Source organism: Pseudophryne corroboree, chromosome 10 (assembly GCF_028390025.1).
Source record: "Pseudophryne corroboree isolate aPseCor3 chromosome 10, aPseCor3.hap2, whole genome shotgun sequence".
NCBI classification, from domain to species: Eukaryota; Metazoa; Chordata; class Amphibia; order Anura; family Myobatrachidae; genus Pseudophryne; species Pseudophryne corroboree.
This window is the reverse complement of record NC_086453.1, coordinates 314,693,587-314,709,140: the sequence shown is the minus strand read 5'-3', so window position 1 is coordinate 314,709,140 and position 15,554 is coordinate 314,693,587. Positions and strand designations below refer to the sequence as shown.

Sequence of the window (15,554 nt, the reverse complement as noted above, 5' to 3'; positions counted from 1 at the left end):
GGGCAGTGGTTGCCCGCAGCGCACAGCGGCATGTAATGAGTCAGTTTGACTCATTACATGCTTGGGCCCCTGAACAGAGGCGGGCCCCAGTGCAACGCACTGCTTGCACTGCCGGTAGTTCCGCCTCTGACTGGTGCAGCAGTATATACATATGGGCATTATACACAGATGCAGCAGTATAAACATGTGGGCATTATACACAGGTGCAGCAGTATAAACATGTGGGCATTATACACAGGTGCAGCAGTATATACATGTGGGCATTATACACAGGTGCAGCAGTATATACATGTGGGCATTATACACAGGTGCGGCAGTATATACATATGTGCATTATACACAGGTGCAGCAGTATATACATGTGTGTATTATACACAGGTGCAGCAGTATATACATGTGGGCATTATACACAGGTGCAGCAGTGTATAAATGTGTGCATTATACATTGTGATTCAATTGTTGCAGCAGTACACCCTTTTGTTTCAAAAACTGTGCAGGAAATGAGAAAACTGAATACTCCAGTAAGCTATGGGTGAGGTGGGCTATCTTTTAGGGTATGTATTGAACATGGGCCATCTTGAAATTGGCAATCTAAGTCAGTTTTTTTTTCAATTGGAAAAGAGGTCCTGTAACATGTCAAACAACACCAGCACATACCTCCCAACTGTCCCGATTTTCGCGGGACAGTCCCGTTTTTTTGGGACTGTCCCGCTGTCCCACCCGCGGGCCGCAGTGTCCCGCGGTGTGGAAGGGGAAGTTGGGAGGCTCCTGTCATCGCTACTCTGCTTAGCAGAGCAGCGGTGAATAGACGCTGTGCGCATGCGCACAGCGTCTAATCAGTGAGGACAGGGAGAGGGGGCATACGAGCGGCTCACAGAGCGCTGGTCATGCCCCCTTTAGTAATGAAAAACGGGGGCGTGGCTCGCAATCGTGGCAGTGCCGCGAGGACACGCCCCCATTTGGTTAGGCCACGCCCCCTTTTCGGGGGCGTGCAGGAGTCCTCCTTTGAGCCCACAGAATGTTGGGAGGTATGCCAGCATTTGCTGAAAAATGTATTGCTGCAAACAGATTAGAAATAGCAGTTATGGTTCAAAAGTTACAACACTTTTTTGTTGGAATTACAGGCTGAACTGTTCTCCATAAAAGACAGTAATTTACTGTGTTGAACATGTTGTCCCTCTTGGTCAACACAAATTTCAAGGCGCTGGATCCAATCCATTGTTGAGGTTGTCTCATCAGTAGCACTTTTTAGACGACCACTCAGTGACTTGTCAGCCACAGTCCCAGTTTCTCGGAATTTGGATATTAGGCACCTGACAGTGTTATGTAAAATTAGAGGTCTTTCTTATTTGCCGGTTGTTAAAATCTGCAGCTAGACACGGAAACTTGTTCTCCAGACATCAAAATTACCTCAATTCTCTCCTCTTTTGTCAAAGCCATCTTCAGTTACCTGCAACAAATAAAGTGTTGTAACTTTTCAACCATAACTGCTATTTCAAATCTGTTTGCAACAATAAACTTTTCAGCAAATTCTGGTGTTGTGTGACATGTTACACGACCCCCTCTCCTTTTGAAAAAACTGACTTAGATTCAAGATGGACAATTTCAAGATGGCGCCCATGTTCGGTGTATATACATTAAAAGATAGCCCACCTCACCCATACCTTACTGGAGTTTTCAGTTTTCTCATTTCCTGCACAGTTTTTTAAACAAAAGGGTGTACTGCGACTTTTGAATCACCCTGTACACAGGTGCAGCAGTATATACATGTGTGCATTATACACAGGGGCAGCAGTATATACATTTGGATATTATACACAGGTGCAGCTGTATATACATGTGGACATTATACACACGTGCAGCTGTATATACATGTGGGCATTATACACAGGTGCAGCAGTATATACATGTGGGCATTATACACAGGTGCAGCAGTATATGCATGTGGGCATTATAAACATGTGCAGTAGTATATGCATGTGTGCATTATACACAGGGGCAGCAGTATATGCATGTGTGCATTATACACAGGGGCAGCAGTATACACAGGTGCAGCTGTATGTACATGTGGGCATTATACACAGGTGCAGCAGTACATACATGTGTGCATTATACGCAGGTGCAGCAGTATATACATTTTGGCATTATACACAGGTGCAGCTGTATATACATGTGGACATTATACACAGGTGCAGCAGTATATACATGTGGGCATTATACACAGGTGCAGCATTATATACTGTACATGTGGGCATTATACACAGGTGCAGCAGTATATACTGTACATGTGGGCATTATACACAGGTGCAGCAGTATATACTGTACATGTCTGCATTATACACAGGTGCAGCAGTATATACTGCTGGAAATTTAGTCAGTAGTTATCAGAGATGTGCAGAAAAGGTAGGAGGGGGGCACTGCCTCACCTGCCATAGACTATTTACTCCAGAGTTTTGACTATAAAAATTATTAGAATAATACAAAGAAGATATTTATTATATATTATTTGTATTTTTTATATACTTTATACAGTCAAACCTCTGGCATATACGTTAGTATGACAGGAAAGGCTCTGCCTCACCTCACCGCACGTCACTGGTCACGGTCACATTACATTTTCAGCAGAAAGGCAGTATATAATTGTGGGTCTAGTGCAGCGTTCACTAATGAGAAGCTGGACAGACTCTGGTCCCCTCCTGCATATACAGTATGTGTCTCTATTAGGATGGTCTGCGCTTATGTTCTACTCATTGCACATCCACAATCATTCACATAAACTGGGAATGCTGTGAGGTGTGTTATACCACCATGGTCCTCCACCAGTCTTATCTGTATTCTGTCAGCACAAATTGTCCCCATGCCCATTTCATTTGTCCTAATCACTAATTAGCAGATAGTGTCTGTATTAATTTCCAGGTCACGTTGTACCTGTGGAGCTGTATTTTATTCCCATATTTTGTCTTACGTCATTTTTCCCAGCCAATCGTCCTATTCCCATGAATTTTATTGCTCCCAATGTTCCCCTCTCACTCGCTCCCTAACTAGTCCTTACCCCTCCTTTTCCAATCCCTTCTTCCAGCTAATCCCTCCTTCTCCTTAGCTCTCCCCTCTCCACAGCCCCAGTCTCCCTGCATGTCTCCTTCTCCCCACAGCCTCTCTCTATTGCTGGATGAGCCATCAGGAAGTCTCTCTCCATCTGCACTCTCTCTGTCTCTCTCCCCCTCAGTCTCTGCCTCTCTCCCCCTCTGTCTCTCTCCCCTCCTGCATTAGCCCCAGATGTGGTGGTGGTGTGTGGTGCTGCTGCGCCTGTGACACGATGACACCACAGGCAGCTGAATGAAGCATGGAGGAGAGGGAAAGGGAAGACGAGGACTGTCTCACACACACCTCTCATTAGCGGAGACTCCATAGCAAATCCAGGGGACAAGTGAGCGCAGTGGCCGCCCTGGGAAGGAAGCATGCAATGAGCTGGCTGTGCACACATTTATTATAAGGTAACAGAGGAGTCACTCAGTCATTTTCCATCCTCATCTGTAACAAATGCTACATTTGCTCTGTGCTAAGTTCTCATTGCATTGTGCAGCCCCCCTCCTGTGCCAGCTCTACAATTGCGGCTACCCCCGTCACTTGCCAGCCAGTCTGGCAGAAGGAGGGTTACTGTGATTGCAGCTTCCATGTGAAAGCAGTGGTGTGTATAATGTGTATTATGCCAGCCAGCCTATCTGTGCACAATGCAATGCTGCATCACTGCCTCCTCCCAGTCGGTTCCCTTCTGCAAATTGATGTTTTCCAAAAAAAAATATCCCTTAGAAGTGATTTATGCGTGCAGCGCTGTCCTCTCTGCTATTGGGGTGCATTCATGCATTGCAATAAGCCAGGCAGTGCTGGAGGTGGTCTGCTGGTGGAATGGGAGAGCTATTGCCTGCTGGTATCAGCCGTTATGGGGTTCACTGCCCTGACTCTGTGCCTGGCTATGCATATGTGCCCTCTGCTGTGGCAGGTGTACAGGTCAGCGGGGAGAGCTGCACCAGGTTGCTAATGGGCTCTTTAGAATGGCTGATACTGATTTCACTAGTTACACACCAAACCTCCCCCCCCCCCCCCCCCCACACACACACACACTGCAATCCTGTCCTGCTGCTGGGGGTGACATCTCACAAAGATATTCCATGCATCGGTCTGTCCCAAAAATGTCAGAAGAATTCTAGGCGACAGCCTGACTTCCTGCAACGAAGACACAATGCTGATGATCCTATTGTGTTGCACAGCAGACAGGGTGGGCCAAATATCCCTCTTTCTGTAGCAGTTGCTAATAATCAAAGTCAGACTGTGTACTATATATACTGTATGATGGCTGTAATGCATGAGATCTCAGGATTCGTGTAGATGTTTTTGTATTTTTTGATGGGCCTTTTTACATGAATTTTACCCATTAGTTTGTATTGTGTTAACATTGTTGGGTAACACTGAGTGCGCCAGGAAAGCGGCGGCTATGACAAGCTGAGATGGAGAATGACATGTGTTTCATCTATCATTTTCCCGACTCTGCGCCCCAGGGGAAGCAGGGAGCAGAGGAGCAGGTTAATGATGTTTTTTCATTTCTTCTCACTTCGCATTCTAAGTGGGATGTTGACAGGGGGGCAGGGGGGATTTGCTGTGAAAATGCTGCAGGGATAAGGTTCTTGATCCTCCTGCAGATAGACGCGTGTGGCGCGCACACTGCCAGCAGTTACCCCTTGGCAAGGCAAGGGGCATGAGGGAATCGGGGCAGATGTATTAAGCCTGGAGAAGTTATAAATCAGTGATAAGTGCAAGGTGATAACACACCAGCCAATCAGCTCCTAACTGTCATCTTTCAAATCCGTAATGATTGGCTGGTGTGTTATCACCTTGCACTTATCACTGCTTTATCCCTCCTCCAGGTTAATACATCTACCCCAATGTTTCTGTGATGTTTTCATTCGGAGCAATAACTGCAAACCCGCTCACTTGCATCAGCCCAAAGTGCCAGGCTGTCACGGTATTGTGGCATTCTGGTATCATCCACAGATGTACTGTCCTGTGTGCACAGCATATGTGTGTAGACTAGACACAGGGGTATATTTACTAAAAGGCAATTTGGGTCGATGTTGATCGATTGTGTTTCAGGGTTTATATCACACATTTACTAACAGATGATTTTTGACATTGTTTAAAAAAAAGAATATGTAAAAATCATCTGTTCATAAATGTGGGATTTAGACCCTAAAACACAAAATCGACCAAAAATCAACCCAGATCATTTTTTAGTAAATATACACCACAGAGTCCAATGCTGCTGAATTCCAGAGCTGTGTTCTCCTACTGTGGTCCACTTTGAGTTCATTTCATCCAGCTTGTTGGTCTGCAGAAGGACTAATATACAGTAGTTGGGCAGTATGGATGGTGTAATGGTTAGCATTACTGCCTCACAGTACTGAGGTCATGGGTTTGATTCCCACCGTGGCTCTAACTGTGCGGAGTTTGTATATTCTCCCCATACTTGCGTGGGTTTCCTCCGGGTACTCCGGTTTCCTCTCACAATCCAAAAATATACTGGTAGGTTAATTGGCTCCACAACAAAAAGTAACCCTAGCGTGAATGTGTCTGTGTGTACATGTGGTAGGGAATATAGATTGTAAGCTCCACTGGGGCAGAGACTGATGTGAATGGGCAAATATTCTCTGTACAGCGCTGTGGAATATGTGTGCGGAGCTTTGGTGCCGTACCCTCTTAGTGCCTGTGCTGAGCACCTGTGTGTCAGGTAAAAAATAACTTGTGGTCCTGAAACTCAGACATCATTCCTTTCTATGGAGAGTTGCTGGTGCAGTACACGGGGATGAGGGAGTATTAAATCCCCTCTCTGTAGAGTTACTCCCATGCTTTGGACTCCCATAGGTCAGGAGATACTCCCATGCTTTGTACCCCCGTCGATCAGCAGACTCCCTCTTGCACCGAAGCACTTCTCATTCTCCTCATAACCAGGAACGAGCGTGTGGGGAGTTCTCCTATAAATGTAAACTTTTCACCAGCAGAGATGATTCACATGGATATCTAGCATACATTCACCTCCCTTTCCAGCTTCTGGGGATAATACTTCAGTCAAGAATTGGTGTCTGGAGACTTTGACACAAGTTATGGCTATCCCAATCATTGATTTGTGCAGCAGACTCCGCTGCTTTATTTTCAGGCTTACTAGGAAAGGCCATCAGTATTCCTGACAACAGCAGTTTCATGTTTCGTACTAGAGTGTCTGCTGAACCTTTGCTTGGAATAATGTTTCTCTTCTGTCGCTGAAAGTGTAGCAAGTAAGATCGTGTCACCTTTGAGGCATGCAAGCACAATACTTGAGACTGCTGCAGGCAACTACGGTTTGGATGCTTGTTGTGTGCTGCATATGTGGACTCACCATGGCGTTCCTGAGTGTGTTTGCGGCTTGCTGGCTTCTGTACGAGTTGCTATACAGCCGATGAGTAGTACAAATTAGTTTAGTTGGAAGGAGGTAAACTAGAGCGCAGCCTTATTTGTCGGCCTGGACACAATCCAGAACCCCATAAGGTTAACGGTATCCGGATGGTAGGTCGACAGTACTTGGATCAATGATTATTGGTCGACATGGGAAAAATGTCGACACAGTGAAAAGTTCGACATGGGACAGGTCGAAACATGAAAAGGTTGTCATGATTTTTTTTACAATATTTTTTATTATATTTAAATTTTTCACACTTTACCATCCATGTGGACTACGATTGGGAATAGTAACCTATGCGGAGCGCCTCGGTAGCGGTGCGAGTCCCCTTGCCCGTAGCGCGAGCCATTCAAGGGGACGCTTTGCACTAATTCGGGTTTCTGTTTATGTTACGGAGAAAGCGACACCAAAAACATTTTTTTTTAAATGTCGATCTTTTCATGCCCAGTGTAGACATTTTTAATGTGTCAGCCCTTTTCCCATGTCGACCATTGTCCATGTCGACCAATAGTGGTCAACCTGTTGACTGTCGACCTTATCCAGGTCAACCGATTGATCCATAACCAAGGTCAACAGCAAATATTCAGTCTTGGCAAAATGGCACCTGGAACCTAGACCTGCAAACACTCTATCCATCTTCTGTAAAGAGGAACTCCGCTCTTGTTTATGTCGGTGCCATCTGTGGGCCTCATAGTATCTTTGTGGCAAATATTACATCACGTTATAAAGCTAGAGCATCGATATGAAGTGTTCTTAATGCTCTATTCATAGGTTAACCTAATCATGTACTAACCGGCTGCTCTGTGGTAAAAGAACCAGATGGAAAAATAATCCTGGTCGCTGCTCCTGGTTGACCCACAGAGTTATAATCTTAGATTGTGTCCTAAACAGGTGAATAAATGATTAAGCACATTTATTGCATACATACATGTTTTTGGTTCACATGTTCAGTACAAAATGTGTATCTTATGCAAATTCCCAAGAACCCACTATGTGGAACGTCAAAACAATAGAAGGAGTTGCATTACATCCAGAAGAAGCCAAAGGAAACACTTCGATGACCCTTGTCAGGCTTTACATAAGTTACTCTCCTGGTTACCTTCCAGGTTCCTCCAGCATTACCTAGATCAGCTTGCTGTATCTCCACTGAAAAAGGTGCAGAGATCTGTTGGATACCTCCCCCCTACAACCCATGCTGAGCCAGTTATAAATAATGGGATCCGGTCTGAAGATCAACAGTGTCTAGGTCGACAATGTTTAGGTCGACCACTATAGGTCGACAGTCACTAGGTCGACATGGATGGAAGGTCGACAGGGTTTCTAGGTCGACATGTGCTAGGTCGACAGGTCTAAAGGTCGACATGAGTTTAAAAAAAAAAAAATTTCCATACTTAACGATCCATGTGGACTACGATTGGAACGGTAAAGTGTGCAGAGCGAAGCTGTAGCGGAGCGAAGGCACCATGCCCGAAGCATGGCGAGCGGACGCGGTGCACTAATTTGGGATCCTGGTCACTCCACGAAGAAAACGACAGCAAAAAAAATTTTCCCCCTCATGTCGACCTTTAGACCTGTCGACCTAGCACATGTCGACCTAGCAACCCTGTCGACCTTCCATCCATGTCGACCTAGTGACTGTCGACCTATAGTGGTCGACCTAAACATTGTCGACCTAGACACTGTCGATAAAACGAACCACACCCATAAATAATAACTATGACTTTGTGAAGATGTCTGTGATTCTAACTGACAGCAGCATCTCACTTATACTATTATTTCTCAGAGCTAAAGGGACTGACCGTCATGGGTCTCGTCACCAGTGACATCCCCTTCTGTACCGTCCTTGATACAGGGGTATCCGACTTGTCTCTCATGTATTCTGTAGCAGGCTCATCAATCTCCTCCATAGACCAGCTACCTCTGCAGTTGTAAAGAATAAAAACCCTAAAACTAAGAGCCTATTGCCACATATAGCACTATACACCTAAACCTGTCTCCAGGTCATGGTCCCATTAACCCTCTAATTTTATGGGATTCATTCACATGACTGCTGCCTAAAAGGGCCTTTATATGTTTCAGGCTCCATCTAGTTTAAAGCCTGGTCATCTTAAGTGTCCTTCCTCTTTCACCACTACCACGTCCATTACCAGTTGCTGGTATACCTGCATTACCTGACCCCTGACAGTGCCTCCAGCCAGAGCCAGGATGTGAAGGAGCCAATGCAGACCATTTCCATAGACATCAGGCCATATATTCTCCAGTCCTGCCTCACACCTGGCCTCTGATCCAGATACCATTCAGAAGATGCCTCTACTGTACCTCTGCTATTTCCAGGAGACTTTCCTACACAGCATGAGCACCACCCTTGCAATAAAAAATGGAGAAGGCTCCTATCGCTCCCGTATTGCTGCCTGGAAAGAGGATAGAGCTGTCTGCACCTGCTGGCAACATAACGCCTGGCAGCTGGATATGAAGCCATCCCTCCTGCTCTTCTAGCCGCAGGACTTGAATTCAATTACCATGCGATTTAGCTAAAATCTCTTCTTCTTCCATGTCCATGTCCGACACCGCCAGACTTCCCCCGGCAACCTGTTTTTATGGCTCTGAAATTGCTTTTACTCCAGCATCACAAAGATCAAAATGAGATGTCCCCACAGGACGCACAGGCCGTTATTTCCAGACGAAAGTTTAGCGGTAATTACTGCTTTCAGAAGACACTCATAGGGTCTTAAGTCATTAATTACTCTTGTTGGGCTGTGAATAAAGTCTATTGTTTGTGTTTGGTAGAAAACATTTTAAACTGATAATAAGCTGCAATAAAGAGAAGGGGGGGTTTGCAGTATGTGAAACAGGATCACACTGCTGCCTTGTTCATAGAGTTCAGTGATGGAAAGGACTAGAGCCGATTTCTATTGTTATTTGCATTGTTACAGTATGGAATTTGAATCTATGTTAACTTGAGTATACTGTTCTAGATTATTATAATCATCTTTTGTAGAGCACTGAGATATTACGCAGCCTTCTACATTCAGAGGATCATGAAACAAACACATTATCAGTATATAATGAGATGAAGCAGAATGTTAGCAAATGTAGCTCCTGATGGAGAAAGTGTGGCAGCGCCATGATCAGTGGCTGGTATTAAAGCAACCATAGATGACTGGAAAGCGCGTGCAGATACGAGTAGTATAGTACAGTGGGAATGCAGAGGGATAGTGCAAAGGTGGTCAAGTCTGTTTACAAATATCAAGAGACTCCGCTGTAGTCAACCTTGTTTACTTGAACCTCTTTCGTGGTCTGTTACAGGAGACAGATTTCATTTTCATGCTGCATGGATAGTCTTGCGGTTATCCATTTCCGTGTGTCCATATTTACTTTTATACTTGCTTGCACTGTTCAGTGGCTGCTGCCACCAGGGAGAGTGTACATCATCAACATACAGTAGGAGATGACAATAGCAATTACGTTGGGTCCACTGATCAGTTTTCAGTAAATCTTCTAAACCAGAGGTTCTCACCTCAACCTTCAAGTTTTCCCAAGAGGTTGTGTTTTGAGGATTTAACTCTATGGCAGCAGGTGGGATAATTACTGACCCAACAAGATAGATTAACTCATCTCTGCACCATTAAAGAAACCATGACCTGTTGGTGATACTTGAGGACTGTGGACAAGGGGAAATTCATTTAAATGCTATGGAAGATTGCATATTCCGGCTGGAGGAAGGGATGATGGGGAGTGTGCATATAACACAGCGGCCGCTTAGGGCCCAGCGTGTCTCAGGGGGCCCTAACGGATGAATCTTGTCAGGAGCCACTTTATTGACGCTAGTGTCCAGCAAACACCGGAGCTGTAGTATAATGAAGAAACTCTAAATAAACAAAGGCTGCTGGGAACTGTAGTTTATTTTGAGTTTCTTCACTATAGTGCATTGAGCGCTGGACTGGGCTGGGCGCCCAAGGGGGCCCCAAATCAGTGTCTTGCTTAGGGCCCCATGAGGTCTCAATACACAATATAGTCAGTGACGGGATCCGGCTGCGGGGCCGGCATACACACTTGCAGATGCCTGTAGCGACGAGTGATGGCGGGAAGGGAAACACAGCCTGTAACATGGCAGTTAGGAGATGATTGGCTGGTACTGTGGGGGACATGTACTAAGCAGTGATAAAAGTGGAGAAGTGAGCCAGTGGAGAAGTTGCCCATGGCAACCAATCAGCATCGATGTAACATTTATAATTTCCATACTATAAAAGTATACAGAGCAGCTGATTGGCTGCCATGGGCAACTTCTCCACCGGCTCACTTCTCCACTTTTATCACTGCTTAGTACATCCACCATCCACTTTGTCTCCCTCCAAGGCTTATTACATAGATCCCTGTATTTGAAAAATGACGTGAGCTGGAAGGTTGGTACTTGATCGCACTCAACTTTATCACTCTCCATGGTTTAGTAAATCTACCCCTTTCTGCTCAAAATCTTCATGCTAGTTATCTTATAAAAATATTCCATATGGGCCATGTTAGCAAACCAGATTACTGTGTGCCAAGCCTCATCCACAATCTGTGCGACTCCCCATAAAACTAGGTACAGTTGCGCAAAAGGATATTGATGCTGTGGTACACAAAAAAACATTACTCTGCATTCCAGAGTAAAGATGTTTGTTAAGCACTGTTAGAATGCCGTAGGCTATGGGATCATTGAACCATATGTCCTAATGCTTGTTATCTACACACAGCAACGATTAGAAAAACCTGAGTAAAACACACATGCATAGATTATGTTCCTGTGCCTAGTAATACAGTTTTATTTGGCTAATTATACTCTGTTAGTCTGTAAATTTTGTACTTGTTCATGAAAAGTATCTAATGAACATGCGTTGTTTAATTGGCTATGTTTGATATCGCTCTCAAGTATTCCAACATGACATATGCTAGCCATGGCTGCTTTCACTAAATCTGGAGTTGTTGGATTAACTGTATTCATACTAATCTTCCTGCTAATTAACAAGTCATTTTGTGAAATTGTGTGTGGGTGGATGTGTTTCCCTTTCCAGAGTGTTTACAGACAATTGCAACAGAAAATCATTGCAAAACTGTAAAAAAATAAAATAAAAAGTTGCAGGTTATTTTTATTAATTGAGGCAGTTTTGAAAAAAATCTAAATAATAATGACTGCGCGAAAATTTAACAAATTGTTATCAAATAGATTTTGATGATAAATTGCATATTATTAATGGGATCCGGATTGAAAGTCGACAGTAACTAGGTCGACAATGTCTAGGTCGACCACTATTGGTCGACAGTAACTAGGTCGACAGGGTGTCTAGGTCGACAGGGTCTTTAGGTCGACATGTTCTAGGTCAAAAGGTCGACATGAGTTTGTCACAATTTTTTTCTTTTTTTGAACCTTTTCATACTTAACGATCCACGTGGACTACGATTGGAACGGTAATCTGTGCCAAGCGAAGCGATAGCGGAGCGAAGGCACCATGCCCGAAGCATGGCGAGCGAAGCGGTGCACTAATTGGGGTTCCCGGTCACTCTACGAAGAAAACGACACCAAAATAACATTAAAAACTCATGTCGACCTTTTGACCTGTCGACCTAGAACATGTTGACCTAAAGACCCTGTCGACCTAGACACCCTGTCGACCTAGTTAATGTCGACTTTCAATACCACACCCATTATTAATATGACAAGTCTCCACATTATAACTATATCCGTTTCCTTAAAGACCCTTTAAGTGAAAGAAAAATATGTATTCCCAAAGAGTAATGAGATTTCTCCCAAGACGTGCAGAAAATGAGTCATCATAACCGTGTAGAGTATGCATTTCCAAGATTACCGAGAGAGCAGACTGTAGACTTCTTTAGAAGTTATTTTTAGGATATTCAAAAATACTGTGCATTACTTGTGCAATGTATGTACCTATGTACGTGCAGTCTGGGAAGCCAGTCTCACCTGTCATACTCAAATGATCTGTGTTATAACACTGTGGATAATTCAGACTGCATTGCTGCAGCGGCAGCGATCGCGCTCTGAATTACTATGCGCAGTGCGCACGCGTGGTGGGCGCACTGTTTATGTGCATCCAGCTATTGACAGGCAGAGGTGGTCGGGGGGCGGGAGAGGTGCCAATGTGGGGCGTGGTCCGGACAAAGGAGGCGTGTCCGGAGTGTTGGGGTGGGCGGGCCGCGGTGGCTGCATGACGTCATGAGCTGCGCTGGCAGAGAGCTACTTGTCAAGTACAAAAGCATCGCCGCCATGCAATGCTTTTGTACCTGTTACGGAGGGGGTAAAGGGGTGGGGCCTGACATGCGGGGCGCACTAGCCCTGTGCTGGGCGTCCCCTCGCATGTCAGAGAAACTGATTGTAGATGTGCTAAATTTAGCACATCTATGATCAGCTCTGAATTGCCCCCACTGATCAGTATAAAATCTGCTATTTTAATTACTGTGCTCTGCTGCAAATACGTAGAGACAGAGGAGAGGCAGCGAGAGCTCTGCCTTCCTCTGGCAATCAGACTGGCAACCAGAAACTGTGTAGCGCTGGAGGCAGGGCCGCACCTACTGAGTATCACTGCATTGAAAACTGTACCAGGGGAGGCAGCTATGACATGTGTGCCTTGACATGGGCTCAAGCCACGCCCCCTCAGTGATGCAGAACTCCCCATGGTATTATTCACCACCATTCTCACTAGCTCAGGCTGGAGAGGTGCCCTGCAGGAACGTGGCCAAGGTGTGTATGTTCATTCTCTCCCCGTTGCTTGATCTCACTACTGTTCGTGGTACCCCTGACTCCCCCTTACCCACACCCGTTCCATGCACAGCTCTCAATGCTCCAATCTACCTCCCATCCTCAATTCACCCCTCCCCTCTCTGAATTTGTGGCACCACCAACCGCCCCCCCCCCCCCCCTCCCCTCCGATTTGGGGATAGATTAGGGGCGTGGTTAAATTAGTGGTGCTGGGTGCACCACTAATTTATGTGTGTTTATATATATATATATATATATATATATATATTTTATTATTTATACAGTACTGTACAAAAGTTTTCGGCAGGTGTGTAAAAAATGCTGCAAGTTAAGAATGTGTTTTGAAAAAAAAAAGAGTTAATAGTTTGTTTTTATCAATTAACAAAATGCAACGTGAGAAATATAGGCAGGTACTTATCCATCATGGAATACCATCAGGGAGGCATCTGATTGGCTCCAAATTTATTCTGCCTCAGTACATCGACCCCAAACATACTGCCAATGTCATTAAAAACTATCAGTGTAAAGAAGAACAAGGAGTCAACAACTGTGTGCAAGTGTACCTAGATGAATTTATGCTGTTTTGAAGGCAAAGAGTGGTCACACTAAATATTGATTTAAATTTCTTCTCTGTACATTCACCTTGCATTTTGATAATTGATAAAAATAAACTATTAACACTTCTGTTTTTGAAAGCATTCTCACTCTGCAGCATCTTTTTCCACACTGCCTAAAACTTTTGCACAATAATATATATATATATATATATATATATACACATACAGTATGTGTGTGTATATATATATATATATATATATATATATATTCTTTTTCAGCCTGACACTAGGACAAACATAATGCAGCAACCTAGTTGCCCTCTGTATTAAATATGCATTAGCGGTTACTTAGTTCTTTGGAACATAAACAGCGGCACAGGATTTTATAAAAATTAAAGCGTGGTTTTATGTTTGAAAAAGCTGAAAAGGTTCCCGGCACTTGTGAATAGCATTAATACATCCACATACTGTATACATGCCCCCCATTCAAGAGGTCAATGTTGCAGGGGATTAGAGCTGCCTTTCGTCAGGACCAAAAACGGGTATTTGTCTCAGCACAAGCAAACAGAGAAGCCTATAAATATTCCTTTTCACATTGAAAGATGATTGTAGCATTCTTGCTGCCTTTGGTGTACCGTGACATGATCCACCCACCACTCCACCCACATCCGCCACTGCCTTATTCATTATTTCAAAAAAGTACTTCTGAATTATAAAACATCTAAATTGCTCATTTACACACATAAATAAATGTTGTTGAGTGAAGCCACGTATGTAATAAGTGTAACATCAGAAAAATATATACTCAAATTCTTACATATTTTTGTAACTGATGCTATTTCAAATCGAAATAATCTGGAAGAGTCCATTCATCTAACTGGTACTGACTGCAGCACCATATAAAGGAAAGTCTAAAATGCAGAGGCACATGTAGTACCCCATTTGCTGGCAGCTAGTGTACAATAAAGACCCAATTTACTGGTGGCTAGTAGACAATACAGACCCCATTCCATGGTTGCTGGTGGACAGTGGAGATCCCAGTCACTGGTGTATAATGGACAATGCAGAACCTGCCCACAAGTGGCTAGTGTACAATATAAACTTCATATTGGTTTCAAAAGGCAGAAACATGTTATCATATGCCAAAGGCCATTCGGCATACATGGTCATTTTAAGACAGGGTGCTACTTATGCAGAAAACTTACAGGCACTGCCAAGTCACCCTCCACAGTCACTGAGACTAGTAGAAGCATTTGTATCACTATCTTCTGTCACCTCTGTCTAATACATAAACAGCAAAACCCTAGGAAAAGGCAACTAATTTAAGCCCCTTTCTTTTCAGTTTAGTAGGTCAACTCCTGTGATCTGATGCACTTGAGGCACCCTTGCTGCACTAGAGGCACCCCTGTAAGTCAACATAATGGGGGACTTTGTGGCAAGTTCTACTCTTGTTGTTTTTTTGTCATTTCACTCACTTTATTTTGCATTACTATGACAAGTCTGTGCAATGGCGGGTTGGCCATTGGCCTCAGTGGGAGAATTTTGGGTCCCGCGGAAGAAATTGAAATGAAACTTTTTACAAAAATGTATTTTGTTTATTTTTAAAATGAGGAACCCAACGCTAATTTTAGCAGCCCTAGCTTATGAATTACCGGCCACAGCATTGGTTAGCTTACCGGTGCATGGCCCCTCCCACGGGTCCAGGCCAACTTACCACTGTGACGAGTGGATCACCCCAGAAAATAATATGTGGTGC

General features: G+C 44.2%; 1 protein-coding gene across 1 annotated transcript in view; it reads left to right on the top strand.

Annotated features, from left to right (window-relative positions):
* The first annotated feature begins 3,109 nt into the window (after positions 1 to 3,109).
* The window catches only part of GRIK4 (glutamate ionotropic receptor kainate type subunit 4), a 356,362-nt gene continuing 343,917 nt past the window's right edge, over positions 3,110 to 15,554 (top strand). Inside the window, exon 1 of the mRNA XM_063943500.1 lies at positions 3,110 to 3,494. The gene's annotated coding sequence lies outside the window, so the exon portion shown is untranslated. The remainder of the gene's footprint in view (positions 3,495 to 15,554) is intronic.